This window comes from Lissotriton vulgaris, chromosome 4_1 (genome assembly GCF_964263255.1).
Source record: "Lissotriton vulgaris chromosome 4_1, aLisVul1.2, whole genome shotgun sequence".
Lineage (NCBI taxonomy): Eukaryota > Metazoa > Chordata > Amphibia > Caudata > Salamandridae > Lissotriton > Lissotriton vulgaris.
The window spans coordinates 498,357,542-498,375,502 of NC_141691.1; positions in this window are offsets into that span (position 1 = coordinate 498,357,542).

The following is a 17,961-nucleotide window of genomic DNA, read 5'->3' on the forward strand; positions in this document are numbered from 1 at the left end:
AGGCCCGATTACTTTTAATGAATATTGGATTTGTTACACTAAAAAAGATGGTGCCCTTAGTTGGCCACCTCATGGTAGTTTTGAGACCACGATCTTAGATAATCTTGAGGCTAAATTGTTTGAGAAAAAGTCAAGGCCGGCCATGTTTGATGCCTTTCGGTTGTGGCGTAAAGAAGCCCGACAGAAAGAGATCAGACAGACTAAACGCAATCAGAGAGATGGTGTTGCTGCCATTGTAAAGAAAGCAGAGCAGTTTCAGCGTGATAAGGAGGAAAAGGAAAAGGAAGTGTTTGATAGGCTACAGCGTATGTCCATAGATAAATGCTATCCTGCTTTGCCTACGGAGTCGGATAAGAAGGAAGAATCAGTTGAGGATCCTTTAATGTCCTATCTTATGAAGTCGCCACCTCCGTATGTACAGGGTACACCGCCTCCTGTGGTTCCCCCTGTACCTGTTCCTCAACCTGCTCCTCAACCTGTTCCTCCACCCGTACCCGTTCTTCCGACTGTTCCTGCTCCTTTGCTTACTGCTGTTCCTACTGCTCCTCCGCTTCCGCATACTCCTGCTCCCGCTACTGCTCCTACTCTACTTACTCCTGTTGCTTCTTCTGTTTCTACCCCTTCTCTCGTTAGTCCCTTGTTCTATACTTCTCCATCTACTCGAAGTCGTACTCCTCCTGTTGCGGCTAGCTTCTTTAATTCTCTCGGACCTGTTCTTGGGTCCGCTGGTTCAGATGGTCCTCAGAGACGTAGTCAGCTTCCCAGTAATAGGGAACGTGTTGCGCTATATAACATGGCGATGGGTTGGATGACGCACCCTCTTAGAAATCCTCCACGTGCTGTACTTAATACGTTCTGTCAATTCAATGTATCGACACAAAGATATGTGTTCGAAGAAATGTGTAAGGTTCTGCGTGGTCAGATATCGGCCGATGCACCTGATGATGTGTTGACCGCTTTGTCTGATCTACAGCTTCAGTTCTCGAATGGACTGATAGTGGATACCAACGTTCGACGTGCTGTTGAGCGGTTGTTATCTTTCCGTCCCACTCCTATACCTCAAGCCTTGTTTGTCGAGGATGTTGAGAGCCAGTTAAATGCGTCTGGTCAGTTTCCCATGCGCGAGGTTCCGCCAGTATGGATGCCAGCTAATCCTCAGGCTCAACCTCCGGTATTGGCGCATTTCCAGAGAAGTATGGATACATCTCCCATGGAAACGATCAGAAGTATTACAGGTGAAACAATCTTTGCCTGACCCTCGCAAAAATCCTGAAGGGTACTATAAAGAATTGTCGCAGCTTGTCGACGCTACGATAATGAATCTTGCTGATATCGATATGCTGTTTGGCAATGTCGTACCGCAACCGGTATGGGCCAAGATTCGTCAGGAGAATCATGCAAACGAATTAGGTGGTGATTGGGCTGCCATTCTAGCGGCGGATGGGTTGCAAACTGGTGGTGCTGAACCCGAACAGTTGATTGCTGATCTCCCTCAGAGAATAATTACGCTAATGAAAACACTTATGCCAGCTATGAGGGTGAACTGGGACAAATTGTCAGCTTGTAAACAGAAGAAGGACGAGAGTGTCTCTGATTTCTTTACGAGATTTGAGGAGGCATTCATCGACCATAGTGGTCAGGATATGGGCACTGAGGGTGGTCAACGTTTGTTTGTGGATAAATTTGTCTCTAACTTATTGCCCAACTTGAGCAATAAATTGAAAAACTCTGAGAATGCGTGGGCCGTTTCTACCTCGGCTCAAATATTGGCTACGGCACAGTATTATGAGAACAGAGAGAAAGAGGAGAACGACCGCGCTGATAAGAAGACGAAAGAACTTAAAACCAAAGTGTTGTTACAGCAGGCGTATCCTCCGCGTTCGAATCAGAATGCTTCGCAGCAAAATAGATCGCAGTCGCAATCTAATAGATCACAATCCCGAAATGACTCCTTTTCCCAAAGATCTTCGTTAGGGTACAATCAGTGTGCCTATCGTAGACAGGAGGGTCATTTAAAATTCAATTGTCCTGTTCTAAACGATCGTAATAGTGGTAACTCATCTAGAGGAGGTCGTGGTGGTTCTCAGCAGACATCACGTGGTAGGGGTCGTGATGTTCAAAATGATCGTTCAGATAACTCATCGAATTCCAATAACTGTTTTGATCAACGTGGATCATCGCAAGGACGATCTGCGCAGTACAACGTAGACGATTATTACGTCGATCAGGGAACTGACGACGGTAATTACTAGGACAGCCATAGACAAGGAGAGGGAGTGGTATCAGTTCCGGTTGATCAGAGAGGGCCTTACGTCGCAGTTGCTACATCGGGCGTCGTTGAGCCTTTTCTGTTGGACACTGGTGCAGCGAAAAGTTCCATAATGCATTCGAAACTCCCTGGCGCACCTTTGTCTGGCTTAACAAATGTTTCCGTTGGATTCTCTGGCGCCCCCGTTAGCAATCCAGTTTCGCGCCCTTTGCCCCTTACAATTGGGCCTCGTGAGCTTCAAGCTCCGTTGATTTTGACTACTGGTTGTGGTGAAAATCTTTTGGGCCTGGATTTGCTGAAACGTTTGTATGCAACTTTGTATTGTTCTCCTGCGGGTGTAAAGCTTACGTTAGGTGAGAGGGTTGTCTCTCCTATGTACTTGTCTCTCGATAAGCTCCCACCGGAATTGAGTTCTCTTCCTGCATCTTTGTGGGCAACAGGTCCCAATGATGTGGGCCTACTTGACATCTCCCCTTATGTTGTCCAGCTGAAATCTAATGTACGATTGCCACGTATTCCCCAGTATCGTATCTCTCTTGATGGTGAACGAGCACTGTTAGCGATCATCTATGATCTGATCGAGAAAGATGTTATTGAAGAGACTCGGGGAAACGTGTGCAACAGCCCTGTACTGCCCATTCTAAAACGTACTGATCCTTCGAAACCACCTGTTTATCGTTTTGTTATCGATTTACGGGAGGTAAATAAAATTGTGATTCCTCAGTTCCCTGTTGTGCCTGACATCACGGCGCTACTGACTCTGATTCCAGCTTCTGCATCTTGGTTTTCGGTGATCGATCTGAAGAATGCTTTCTTTAGCATTCCGATTGCCGAAGAAAGCAGAGACCTTTTCGGTTTCTCTCTTGGTGGTCGCAGCTTCCGGTTTAAACGTGCTCCTCAGGGCTACTGTGAGAGTCCATCGATTTACAGTCAAGCCTTGAAGGGTCAACTGGATGCGTTTACGTTGCCGGCTGGTGCGGCTTTAATCCAATACGTCGATGACTTATTGGTAGCTGCGGATACTCAGGACATTTGCAAAATTGCTACGGTATCGTTGCTGCAACATCTCTGTGACTTACATCACAAGGTGTCACCTTCTAAACTCCAATATTGTTGTCAAGAAGTAACCTATCTAGGTCACTTATTGTCAAAGGAGGGAAGGCGGTTGACCCCAGAAAGAATTGCAGCAATTGCGCGAATGACTGTGCCAACAACCCAAAGAGATGTGCGTGCCTTTCTAGGTATCACGTCATATTGCAGGCAATGGATTCCAAATTTTTCATTGCTAGCGAGACCATTGGTGGCTCTTACGTGCAAGGATGTTTCAACTCCTTTACCATGGACGGAAGAATGTCAGAAAAGTTTTTCTGAACTGCGTGACGCATTGTGTTCGGCTCCTGTGTTAGGTACTCCTGACTACAGTAAGCCGTTTACATTATATGTTCACGAGAGGGAAGGTTGTGCTTTGAGTGTTTTGACGCAACCTTTTGGTGGTAAGCAACGTCCATGTGCATATTTTTCCTCGACCTTGGACCCGGTAGCTAGAGCATTGCCGAGTTGCTTGAGAGCAACAGCAGCAGCTGCAGTGTCCATCCGACAATCAGCAGGATTGGTCATGGATAATATGCTTACGGTGATGGTTCCGCATGCAGTCGACACTCTTTTGAATCGTACGAAAACTCAGCACTTGACGAGTGCGAGGTTGTCTGGGTACGAGTTGACGCTATTGGCAAGTCATATTCAGAGAAAACGTTGCAATGTTCTGAACCCAGCGACTTTGTAACCAATTAGCATGAGTCAGATGAAATAGCAGAACATGATTGTTATTTGAGGACTGAAGAGGAAACAAAAGGTCGAGTGGACCTTAAAAACACTCCTTTGGAAGATCCGGATGGAACTTTGTATGTGGATGGTTCATGTTTTAAATTGCCGAATGGTGATGTGACCACTGCGTATGCTGTTGTAACTTTGAATACTGTTGTGGAAGCTGCGAGACTGAATGAGAATTCTGCCCAGGCTGCAGAACTGATTGCTCCCACTAGAGCGTGTGTGTTAGCGAAAGGAAAGCGTGTGAATGTGTTTACCGACAGCCAATATGCATTTGGCGTCGCCCATAGTTTTGGACGGTTGTGGAGAGAGAGAGGTTTTATGACGTCGCATGGCACGAAAATTCAGCATGGTCAGCTTGTGAATGATCTTTTGGATGCACTTACGTTGCCTAAGCAGGTAGCGATTGTTAAATGTAGTGCGCATCGTAAGGTGACGGATGATGTTGGTCGTGGTAATGCATTTGCGGATGAGACTGCTAAGGAGACTGCCCGGAACCTTAGCACTCGAATGTATGTGGCGAGTTCGGTTAGGTGGCCCACAGAGACTAGTATGTGTGAAGATACTATCGAGAGTGTGAAAGCAATTCAAAATGAGTCCACCGAGACTGAAAAGATGAAGTGGAAGGAAAGTACGGGAAAGTTGGATGCGAATGGTTGTTGGGTTGATTTGTCGGAACATAAGAGATGGATGTTGCCGGATGCATATGTGCTGGCTGTTGTGACAATGGCACATGGGTTAGCACATATTAGCGTGAAAGGTATTTGTAAGTTGCTGTCCCCGGTGTGGAAGAATGATGGTATCACGAAATGTGCTGAACGTTTGGTTAAGAATTGTATGGTATGTATGTTATACAATCCTGGTAAGGGAACTCCAACACCTCCTGGTAGTTTTGCTCCCCCTTCATGTCCTTTTGAGGTGATTCAATTAGACTTCATCCATATGGAGCGATGCAATAACCTGAAATACGTTTTAGTTGTGGTTTGCGCGTTCTCCCGATGGATTGAAGCCTATCCTCTCAAAGACAACACTGCTTTGTCAACTGCGAAAATCCTACTGAAGGAATACTTTCCTCGGTATGGAATGCCTCGGATTGTATGGTCTGATACCGGAAGTGAGTTTGTGGGGAGTGTGATGAAGAGTGTGTGCAAGGGCCTTGGAATTAATCAAAAATTCCATAGTGCCAATCATCCCCAGTCAGCTGGTTTGGTTGAAGGGTATAACGGCACCCTTAAACTAAAGCTAGCGAAGATTCAGGCTACGACTGGTCTTTCGTGGCCTGACGCTTTACCCTTAGCTTTACTGTCAACAAGGGCAACCGTACACTCCCGAGTAGGGCTCAGTCCCTATGAAATAGTGTTCGATCGTCCTGCGAATGTTTGGGGGGTCCCTAGACCGGGTGTGTTCTGTAATCTTGAGTACCCAATGTTGATTGACTATCTTCATGATCTGACTGCTAAACTGAGGTTAATTCACCAACAGGTTTACGAAGCATTGCCGACGCAGACGGAGGGTCCAGGCCACCAGCTCCAACCCGGAGACTGGGTGGTAACGCGTAACTTTGCCCGTAAGAAGAATTTGGAACCCCGCTTCACTGGACCCTACCAGGTCCTCCTTGCCACGAGAACTGCCGTCCGTTTAGGGGGCCGGAAAAATTGGGTGCATGCCACCCATACGAAGAAAGTTCCTATACCGTTACCGGCAGACTCGTGGGTGAGGAGGGGCATTGCTTCAGCTGAATCCGAAGGATTGCCGGCTTTTGTACCTTTTAGCGACGCACAACCTGTCGGAGAATCCTCAGTACAGCAGAAAGACACTGTTGAACATTTGTCACCAAAAGACTCAAGACCAGAACATTCGACTGATCGACAGAACTCTGTTCCCTCATCGGATCCTTTGTTTGATGAACATACACGTCCTGGGAAAACTCGATACTATTTGCGATCCAGCACTAAGGACAAATAAAAGATTTCGTTCTGTCCCTTGACAAATTGCATTATCCCGTTTTCCACGATCAGTCTGAACACCCGTATCATTGTAATTATTTTTGGATATATTGAGTTTCGTTCCACCTGTATTTTTGCTTCCACAGCTGAGAGACATTTTGCATATACATTGTAAATAAAGGCCGTAGGGCCGCGCGTGTACTTCCTTCTGGTTTGTAGGTCTTGACGCTAGGTTAAAGACCGTCGGTTCCTGGGAACTCCTAGGGATCGACTACTACTACACAGAACGAAGTGCGTCAAGAAACGTTGCGGACGGTCACAGGGTATGGCGTTTTCAAAGCTGATGGACTTGGAAGAAGCTCAGGCGCAAAGATTCAAACTACAACAACTTATTCGTACCAAATGTTTTATGTTTCAAATATTCGTATTGCTTTTGACTGTTTCTGCACTATTGGCGGGTGGGGTGTATTACATGATGTCGTACTTCTTACCTTCTGCCATACCTACCCCTACTTCTGACCCTTACCTTACCTCCACTGCATCCCCTCATTCTTTCCATATCTTACCCGAACACGAGCAGGCTAGACGTGCAGAATTCCGAAATAATTCCTTTATTCAGCTCCTTCATCAGCACCAGTTAGTGGTTAACACTACTAATTGTTGGGTGTGTGGGCTGATGCCACATACCACGGATAAGGGAATTCCATATCTGGTTTTACCGTATAGTTCCCAGGGTTCAGCTCGAGCATTCCAAACAATGTTTCGAAGCGCACTAGATTCTTACCCCAGTCGAGAGCCACGTTCTCCCTACTTTGGCCCTGGCTCGTATCACAAGCCTTTGTCTATAGCGATAGAAGACTTAGATAGAGATATCTATGAGCCGTCGCTCAGCCCAGAGGAAGAGGTACAAGCCTATAGGGTCCAGAGTAAGGTCGAGTATAGTGCGCTCACGAGTGAAAAACAGCTTAAAAGCTCGCCTCCGATATGGGTCGTACCCCACATTGGTAATTTTTGTCTAATGGGTCGTGGCCGAAGATCGAAAGCTCGACTTGGAGAGAGTGCTTGCACCGAGAATTACATTCTGCCGATGGTCTCGTCCCCTGTCTTTCTGGCTGCCAAGGGTACATACTTTGTCTGCCATGATCGTGCGTATGCATGGTTGCCCTCCGACTTTGTGGGCTCATGTTTTATCGCAAATCTGTTGCCTCCGACGTTCACTGTAGACGCAGACTATCACAAAACTAGAGTTGTGAGAGGCGTAATTAGCGAAGAGGACACTGCCGGTCAAGAGGCAGGAGACTTTTTCAAGGGTTTCCTCCCGTTTTGGGGACCTATGGTTAATAGTAGGAACCTGAGACAGTTGACTCGAGTGGTGGAATCGACAGCTAATATTACTGCCAGTGCCCTTGGTAATATCACCACAGAACTTCAGGCGGAAAGGCTTATGACGTTACAAAACCGTATGGTTTTTTGACGTGATCTTAGCAGATCGAGGTGGGGTATGTAAGGTGATCCATTCGAGCTGCTGTATTTTCATTCCAGATAACGCTCCTACCGTCTATCAAGCCATCTCAAAGTTGCATAAGATCTCTGAATCCATACACGTGGATGTAGGGGATTGGACGCTACTTGGGTGGTTTTGGGGCCTGATGTCGACTTGGGGTTGGAAGATTCTGATGATTATCGGAGTTGTTGTGGCGTTCCTGTTCACGTGTTGCCTTTGTGTGCAGTGTGGTCCTGCCTTATGTGGCCTCTGTGCTACAACGTGTATAAGACAGCCGCCTGTTACCAAAGGAGCTCGGTTGGACAGAGCTATGTTACAGCAACATCTAGATGGTCTGATGAATATCGAGTATGATTCCGACTAGTGCTTGCCTACATGAGGGCAAAAGGAGCGTCTGAGGTTCCGTGACAATTGTAAGTGGTGTTGTTGACTCGCACGAATATGGTCGAGTCTGGTATCTACGAACCGCAAATGACGAGTTTAGTGGGTGTACGCAGTTTCGTTGTACTAACCTAAACCGTTCGTCTGTTACGTGGGTTTCTCTATCTGTACCCACGGGTTCCATCTTAGATACGGCATCCATTTTTGTCTCTTGCCTTCAAGTAGCCAGCGAACGGACGTTGTCCGCTTCGCGACCCTGGGATTCCCAAGATATCTGCGGAAGACACATGTCCTTTGAAAGTGTCTTTATGACGAGGGGGATGATACTGTAAGGCAGATGGCCCCGCTCAAAGCTCATCGTGCCGTGCCGGTTTATTGTCTCAGCCGTGCATCTCATTAGGCACGTCCCTTTGATGCCTGTAGCTCGTGTTTCCCGATACCTCCCCTTTTACACCCTTTTCCAATCTCCTCACTGTTTCCATCTTCCTCTGCATCTGTTCTTGTTCCTTCTTCGATCTGTTTTACTGCCGATTGGAATGTACTAATGGTGGGAAGATGGGTTTTTACAGTTGGGAACCGCCAAATGTTTCCGCACTTATGCCCCGGACCTTGAATGTATCAAAGTGACCAAAGTGACCCCTCTCGGGGATAATTATGGGAACCGAGTCGTAAACCTTTGTGTACCATGTAACCCTATGGGAGAAATCTGTATAAAAGGAGCGATCCACAGTAGCAATTTGAAGCAGTCTCCTCGAACCTACACTCGTTGTACTTCCTGTGACTTCTGTGTTTCCCTGCAGTAAATAAACCTTGAATCTTTGACGCCGAAGGAAGTGTCCCGTGTCTCTGTCATTTGTACGCCGGAGCAGGTTACCTACGAAGGTTTCAGGTGTTGTCCCCTGGCACCGCTGGGTCTTAAATAACCCAGTCCTTCAATTTGTGATATGAAATAACAATAATATTGTATCAGGTGGTGAAACCCTTTTGAATTGCAACCCTAAGATATAAGTCATTAATCATGTAAGCAAAAATTCAGGGTGCAACTTGCCCTTGTTTTGCTGTGTACAAGATTTTCTTTAGACAGATGTAGCGATTTCTACAGCTAAGGGTCATTTGTATCATCAATCCCAAGTAATTATTCCTAACGTGAGTTTCTTTGGTGAAGATTGGATGATATTCTCATCACTGAACTAGTCCATTGGGAACATGAGTAATAAAAACTTTAGTATCAGTTCTCCTCCACCTTTCTAGTCATCGGGCCCGGGAAACATCCTTAACAACGCGGTCAGTACACCGCAATGCTGTTACATCGCGGTCGTTACAACGACCGCGAAATAACCACGCTATGCCATTACAACGCAAGTCTTTACAACTCCTTGCGCTAGATGGCGTGCTAACATTAAAAATAGTGTAGTTTACTATCCCAACACTTTCACTACTGATAAGCGGACTGGAGTTGGAATAGTAAATTACACTTTTCTAATGTTAGCACGCCACCTAGCGCAAGTCGATGTAAAGACTTGCGTTGTAAAGGTATAGCGTGGTAACATCGCAGTCGTTGTAACGAATGCGATGTAACAGCACGCGTTGTAATAACACGCGTTGTAACATCATACAACTCGGGCCCCAAACCTCTTCTGAAATGGAAAGAATGAAGGGAATATTTTACAAATTACATCAAAGCTATTGATGAAGGTGAGGAAATGTCAACCATGCAACAGAAAAGGATGCTTTTACATTCATTGGGCTTTATGGGATAGAAAAGGTCTTCCTATATGTCTAAAATACCTGTGGTGGGAGACATAATGTTTATATTACAGCTATTAATGATTTAGATAAGCACTTTGCGCTCAAGGTGTACATTGGTATCAGTAAAAACAACTTTTTCAGCATAAGCAAATAGAAGTGGAAACAGTTGATGTATATGTTGCAGATTTACAAAAATTGGTGAGTGATTGTATGTTTGGTACTTTGCAAGAGGACTTGATAAGAGATCAGGTTGTAATGCATACTAGCAATCCGACCATACACGAAAGGCTATGGATACATGGTGACTCCACATTGGAAAATAGAAAAAAGTGCAGTGACTTTAAAACAAAGCGAGAAGGACACTGCCTCAGTGAGCAGGATGCTTTAAAGTTATAATATGAGGAATAACGCCTCCATAGCACAGACAAACCTTAAGTGCGAGTAAAGGGCAGATGTTACAGATGTGACAGCAAGGAACATCCTGCTTACAGCAAAAGCTGTCCTGCCCGGCTATAAATAAAAAACTGTAGTAATGGCTGGATCAAAGGTCAGTATGCAAAACTTTGCAGAAGGGAAAAACGTGTTAAATGTGTGTGTGAGGAGCATGGCAGTGTGGAATAGAAAGATTCAGAGTAGGATTTGGATGATGATACGTTAAACATGATGATGGAAGTTACAGAGAAATACATTTTTAATTAAATGATGAAACATGCAGAGAAAAACTAGAGTGTGGGACTACAGTTGGCGGACTGGGAATAACCATTTTTGCTGGTTCTGGCTCCGCCTACACCATTGTCAATGAAGAAGTCTGTAAAGTAAGGTTAATAGGTAAATGTGGTGAATTTCGAATTGAATCCGATATAAATCCTGAGAGTTATGGCGGAGAGAAAATTGACATCCTGGGTTTGAGATAGTTGACATTTAAATTCAAACATAGGGTATCACAAGGTAAATTCTATATAGCAGAAAGAGGTCCATCTGTATTGGGTTAGCGAGATCAGAAAGACTTGCATAAAATATTGGACCCTAATAGCAAGTAACAGGTGATGATTATAGATGATGGTACAGCAATGGGAGACATTTTGCTTAAAATAATTGATGGAGTTTTTAAACAGGAGTTTGGCAACTTAGTGGGGCTTGAGCATAAGATGCAATTAAAAAGAGATGTGTGCCCCAAAGTGCACTAGGTCAGGAATGTATCAATTGGAATAAGAGAAGAGGTTTCAAAAGAATTAGAAAGATTAGTATCATCTGGGGGGATAGAACCTACTGAGGTGTTTGATTGGATTTCTCCGATGGTGGTTGCTCGGCACAACAACCGCTAAATAAGATTATGTGTCGATCTGTACCATTTAAATAATAAAATTATCATTAACAGGTTCCCATTTCCAAAAATCAACAAAATAGTTATCTTAATCAAAGATTCACAATGATTTTTCACTAACTATCTACCATCTGCGCATCACCAGATTTCACTGACAACTGATTCTCAACAGTACACTGCTGTTATTACTCCAGATGGTTGTTTTCGATTTATTTTGATGTATGCTTTTTAGTCTAGCATCTGTGGCTGCAGTCTTTAAAGATTAATGTTCAACCTATTTGGCAAAGGATGATTTACTGGTATATGGCAAAAATAGAAGAGAGCATGAATCTAAATTGACCAAAGTACTTTCTATTCTTGACTCAAAAGGGTTAATGGTGGAGTTTACTAAATGTAAATTAGCTGAGAAGAGTGTCACTTATTTAGGCCATGTTATTGATGAACTCCAGTAGTTAAATCCAAAACCATCCTTGTTTCAAGCTACCAAGAATGCACGCATGCCTAGGAGCAAGGATGATTTACTGTTGTTTTAGGCCTTGTTGAATATTGTGCTAAGTTTATACCAAAGTTTGAGGAAAATGTTATCCCATCAGACAACTTCTGAAAACTGGAACCAAGTTTGTATGGTCCCAGAAGTGTGAGAAAGAGTTCAAAGATTGTATAAAAAGTGCAGCAAAACTGTTTAGCTTTGACCAACTGCAGCTTGTATTGTTACAACCGAAGTGGGTTACAAGGGACTGGGTGTTAACTCAAGTGAATGTCCAGTAGGGGAAGGTGTGATAGCATTTGTGTCAAGGTCCTTAATGCCTACTAAGGAAAGGTATCCTATCATGGAGAAGGCGACTTTGGCCTGATCCTGGGCCTTTGAGCATTTCAGGATGTTTGTATGGGGTAGGCAAATCACTATTTATTGTGACCTTACACCCCTTGTGAAATTACTAACTAAGGAGGGTACTACCTAGAATTTCAATGTGCATGCAAAATTTCATTTACAAAATGGTATATGTGTCAGTGAAGGATAATGTAGTGGCAGATTTTTTATCCAGGATGGCAACGAGTTAGAGGAGTGCGAGGATGAGAAATGGGATGCTTTTTATGTGGCCCTTGTCATTAATAATGGGTTACCTGCAGTGAAAAAAGAGAAGGGAGAGCAAGAGTACAGAAGTGGCATGGTATTAAAAGAGGTAGCTGTTTGTTGGGGGAATGTGCCCTAAGAAGAGGAATTAATCAGACACAATAAACCTTTTTGGGAAGTACGATCCGAGCTATCGTTGGATTCTGGGACAATCTTGAGAGGAAAGAGAATTGTTCCTCCATTAAACCTCCGGAACAAAATTTTGCATTTGTGTCATGTGGGCCACTTTGGCATGGGTCATTCAAAAGATGTGGTCAAGAAAATATTTTGATGCCCTGGGGTGGATTCAAACAGAGTGCATGGCCAGGGAATGTATGGAAGGATCTAGAGCTGACAAGTCTTTTCAGAAACTCACCCGAATGACTGATCGTCATTGCCCGAAAAATCAGTGGGAGTGTACTGCCATTGATATAATGGTAGCAGTAGAACCATTCCATAAGTATATCATTGTGATCATGGATCTTTCTTCAAGGTGGCGCAGAATGCAGACACTAATCGGTCTTGATTTTCCAGGATCATATTTTTAGTTCTGAAGAAATTCTCACCACTACTTTAAGTGATAATGGCATGCAATTAAAATCTCATGCCTTTACACATTATTGTGACAAAATTGGAGTGAAACCGAAAACGTCCTCCCTATATAATGCTAGTGGCAACGGTATGGTTGAAAGGTTCAACCATGTCATTAGGGGCGTAATTCAGGCTGCATGTTTTACCAACAAGGACTGGGTGGTACAAGTAATGAAGGCAGTGTTGGCTTATAAGGCCACTAAGAATGAGGCTACTGGGTTGTCACCCGTTTTTGATAATGAGAGAGAAAATCCGACAACCAAGTACAACCCAGGGTGGTTATTTGGTACATGTGTTGAGCCAGGGTCAGTGGAAACAGTTGGAGTTAGAATGGCAATCGCTTGCGGTAGCTTCCAAACTATTGTCTTTTTTGCTCATTATACGACCTCAGATTAGGCCCAACCATATGGAAATCACTCATGGTACTGCTTCAATAGGAACAGTCCAGTGCAAACTTTGAAACCAGGTCCTCTATGAACTGGACAAAAGCACCCTAAGACCAGTTTCACCCTAACTTGACCTCTTCTGTCAGATTCAGCTTGTTTCCAGCTGATGGACTGCAGCACACAGCGCACAGCAAAGGGTCAACAGGAGCAACAAAGAAACTTTTAAAATCTGGTCTCAAATGTTAATGCAGTACTCAACATTTTGAAGAGTCAGTGCAGGTACGAGAGGCTCAGTGGATGTTCAGAAACATCTTGTTAGGAATGGCCTTTCTAGTTGGCTAAGGTATGCACCTAAGTCAGGCAGATACCACCACTCTAGTTATGGCAAGTCAGTTACACACCAAAGATAACCTGTGCTCACCCTCTGGTAGCTTGATACAGAGCAGTCAGGCATATCATCAGAGGCAATGTGTAAAGCTTTTGTACAACAAAATTACACAACAAATTCACCAGAAGAGACTCCACACAGAATTATGCAAACATTAGATTGCTATATTATACATAAAAAAGCACGATGTAAATCATAAACAGTGCAATTATTCAGATAGCACTCTTTAACCAGATCATTACAAGACCAAAGTGACACCCATCATAAATACTTTGCAGGTAATGCAGAGCATTACATGAATTATAATTGAAACATAGGGCATAGTGCACTCCTATTATGTGTTATAGGGTTGCATTTAGACCAAAACATAGGGCGCAGGAGCTCCTGCACGCCTACCACACTTCATACGTCAATCAGAGATTTCCATAAGCAAAGTGGTTCCTGATGGCAGTTCCTCATGGCTCTTGGGGTCCTTCTTCGAGATTTTTTACCCCATAATGCCAGAAACAACACCAGTGCCCCCAAGTCCTGGACAATGTCTCAGGGGGAGGGGCCCCAGCTTAGGGGGCACGCTAGGGACCATGCTGGGTCTCTTGCTATCAGTTTACCAATGCAGCTGCCTGTGAGCTTCAGAAGTTGCTTCTGACCTGGGTGAATTAATTGGCCTGGAAAGGGGGATCCTTGCGGCTTCCTGTCTGGGAACTCCCTGGACAGTTAATTCCTTGTGTACAACAATGTCGGCGGGCTCCCTGAACAGGGCCAGCCTCAGCATTGGCTGGCAATTCCTTGGAGGATGGGACAGATCCACGCTGACATATGTGCGAGCCTCAGCAATGCGTCCCGAGGGTAAATGAAGCCTCTGAGCCGGCGAGTTGTGGAGCTGAAAGAACACCAGGTGCAGCCTCTTCTCTTTCCCCAATTGGTGCTTTCCCCCAAACAGCGCGTAGTGCTGGGTATATCCTCGAGCTACACACTGATTTAGAGGCGAGGTGCTCCCCACACTGATGTGAAAAGGGGATACTCAGCACCCTGGGCGGCCAGTCACAGCTCCTTGATGAGCCACTGCTGCCGGACTACCAAGAGACAGAGTCCAATGGCAGAGGGGCTCAAATGCAATCTTTTGTGGACCTGATATTGCAAGTAGAAGAAAGTGAGAGGTACCCCTTAACCAAAATCAAGGGAAGTAGGGTTAATCCAACCAGTAAACAGAAAAGGTTCCCTTGAGTAGGGTGTTCAATTGAACAACTTAGATCCCAAAGCAATTAGCACAATTTGTTTATAAAGTAAAAAAAAACCACAGTTTATTAATTACACAATATATTAAAAAGAATAAGTGGACAGTAGCACCACTATACACAAGTAAAACCAATTAAAAAATGACAATAATAATAAAAGTACATGGAAATTCGAAATTGACCAGCAAAATTGATACAAATAAGGGGGACAAACAACAGTAAGACATCCAATTGTACAATACAAGGTGTATATTCAAACTCTATCTGACACCCATGTGTTATGCACCGTCTTATAATGTATCATATTTACAACAAGGGGTGGTGAGGGACAGAGTCTCTGAATTAAGCAGAATACTCTCACCCAGTCAAGAGATCAGGGCTAGATCCAACACCGTTTTTTAGCTCACTGCACCATCCCAGTTTCAGAACCTGGCTGTATGCAAATTAGTCTGTTCCTGTCCCAGTGCATGATGGGAACAGGGCAAACCAAACTACAAAAGCCAATTCTTACACTGGGAAGGAAACAAGCTACCGGGGACCGGTTTCTGGCATTTCAGCCGTCTTCGGCCCGGCTTGCTTGAATCCTGATGGTGCAATGAGCAAGGGACTCACATCTGAGTATACCCTTCCACGCTTAGGGTGGACAAAAATATTTACAACAAGGGGTGGTGAGGGACAGAGTCTCTGAATTAAGCAGAATACTCTCACCCAGTCAAGAGATCAGGGCTAGATCCAACACCGTTTTTTAGCTCACTGCACCATCCCAGTTTCAGAACCTGGCTGTATGCAAATTAGTCTGTTCCTGTCCCAGTGCATGATGGGAACAGGGCAAACCAAACTACAAAAGCCAATTCTTACACTGGGAAGGAAACAAGCTACCGGGGACCGGTTTCTGGCATTTCAGCCGTCTTCGGCCCGGCTTGCTTGAATCCTGATGGTGCAATGAGCAAGGGACTCACATCTGAGTATACCCTTCCACGCTTAGGGTGGACAAAAATATTTACAACAAGGGGTGGTGAGGGACAGAGTCTCTGAATTAAGCAGAATACTCTCACCCAGTCAAGAGATCAGGGCTAGATCCAACACCGTTTTTTAGCTCACTGCACCATCCCAGTTTCAGAACCTGGCTGTATGCAAATTAGTCTGTTCCTGTCCCAGTGCATGATGGGAACAGGGCAAACCAAACTACAAAAGCCAATTCTTACACTGGGAAGGAAACAAGCTACCGGGGACCGGTTTCTGGCATTTCAGCCGTCTTCGGCCCGGCTTGCTTGAATCCTGATGGTGCAATGAGCAAGGGACTCACATCTGAGTATACCCTTCCACGCTTAGGGTGGACAAAAATATTTACAACAAGGGGTGGTGAGGGACAGAGTCTCTGAATTAAGCAGAATACTCTCACCCAGTCAAGAGATCAGGGCTAGATCCAACACCGTTTTTTAGCTCACTGCACCATCCCAGTTTCAGAACCTGGCTGTATGCAAATTAGTCTGTTCCTGTCCCAGTGCATGATGGGAACAGGGCAAACCAAACTACAAAAGCCAATTCTTACACTGGGAAGGAAACAAGCTACCGGGGACCGGTTTCTGGCATTTCAGCCGTCTTCGGCCCGGCTTGCTTGAATCCTGATGGTGCAATGAGCAAGGGACTCACATCTGAGTATACCCTTCCACGCTTAGGGTGGACAAAAATATTTACAACAAGGGGTGGTGAGGGACAGAGTCTCTGAATTAAGCAGAATACTCTCACCCAGTCAAGAGATCAGGGCTAGATCCAACACCGTTTTTTAGCTCACTGCACCATCCCAGTTTCAGAACCTGGCTGTATGCAAATTAGTCTGTTCCTGTCCCAGTGCATGATGGGAACAGGGCAAACCAAACTACAAAAGCCAATTCTTACACTGGGAAGGAAACAAGCTACCGGGGACCGGTTTCTGGCATTTCAGCCGTCTTCGGCCCGGCTTGCTTGAATCCTGATGGTGCAATGAGCAAGGGACTCACATCTGAGTATACCCTTCCACGCTTAGGGTGGACAAAAATATTTACAACAAGGGGTGGTGAGGGACAGAGTCTCTGAATTAAGCAGAATACTCTCACCCAGTCAAGAGATCAGGGCTAGATCCAACACCGTTTTTTAGCTCACTGCACCATCCCAGTTTCAGAACCTGGCTGTATGCAAATTAGTCTGTTCCTGTCCCAGTGCATGATGGGAACAGGGCAAACCAAACTACAAAAGCCAATTCTTACACTGGGAAGGAAACAAGCTACCGGGGACCGGTTTCTGGCATTTCAGCCGTCTTCGGCCCGGCTTGCTTGAATCCTGATGGTGCAATGAGCAAGGGACTCACATCTGAGTATACCCTTCCACGCTTAGGGTGGACAAAAATATTTACAACAAGGGGTGGTGAGGGACAGAGTCTCTGAATTAAGCAGAATACTCTCACCCAGTCAAGAGATCAGGGCTAGATCCAACACCGTTTTTTAGCTCACTGCACCATCCCAGTTTCAGAACCTGGCTGTATGCAAATTAGTCTGTTCCTGTCCCAGTGCATGATGGGAACAGGGCAAACCAAACTACAAAAGCCAATTCTTACACTGGGAAGGAAACAAGCTACCGGGGACCGGTTTCTGGCATTTCAGCCGTCTTCGGCCCGGCTTGCTTGAATCCTGATGGTGCAATGAGCAAGGGACTCACATCTGAGTATACCCTTCCACGCTTAGGGTGGACAAAAATATTTACAACAAGGGGTGGTGAGGGACAGAGTCTCTGAATTAAGCAGAATACTCTCACCCAGTCAAGAGATCAGGGCTAGATCCAACACCGTTTTTTAGCTCACTGCACCATCCCAGTTTCAGAACCTGGCTGTATGCAAATTAGTCTATTCCTGTCCCAGTGCATGATGGGAACAGGGCAAACCAAACTACAAAAGCCAATTCTTACACTGGGAAGGAAACAAGCTACCGGGGACCGGTTTCTGGCATTTCAGCCGTCTTCGGCCCGGCTTGCTTGAATCCTGATGGTGCAATGAGCAAGGGACTCACATCTGAGTATACCCTTCCACGCTTAGGGTGGACAAAAATATTTACAACAAGGGGTGGTGAGGGACAGAGTCTCTGAATTAAGCAGAATACTCTCACCCAGTCAAGAGATCAGGGCTAGATCCAACACCGTTTTTTTAGCTCACTGCACCATCCCAGTTTCAGAACCTGGCTGTATGCAAATTAGTCTGTTCCTGTCCCAGTGCATG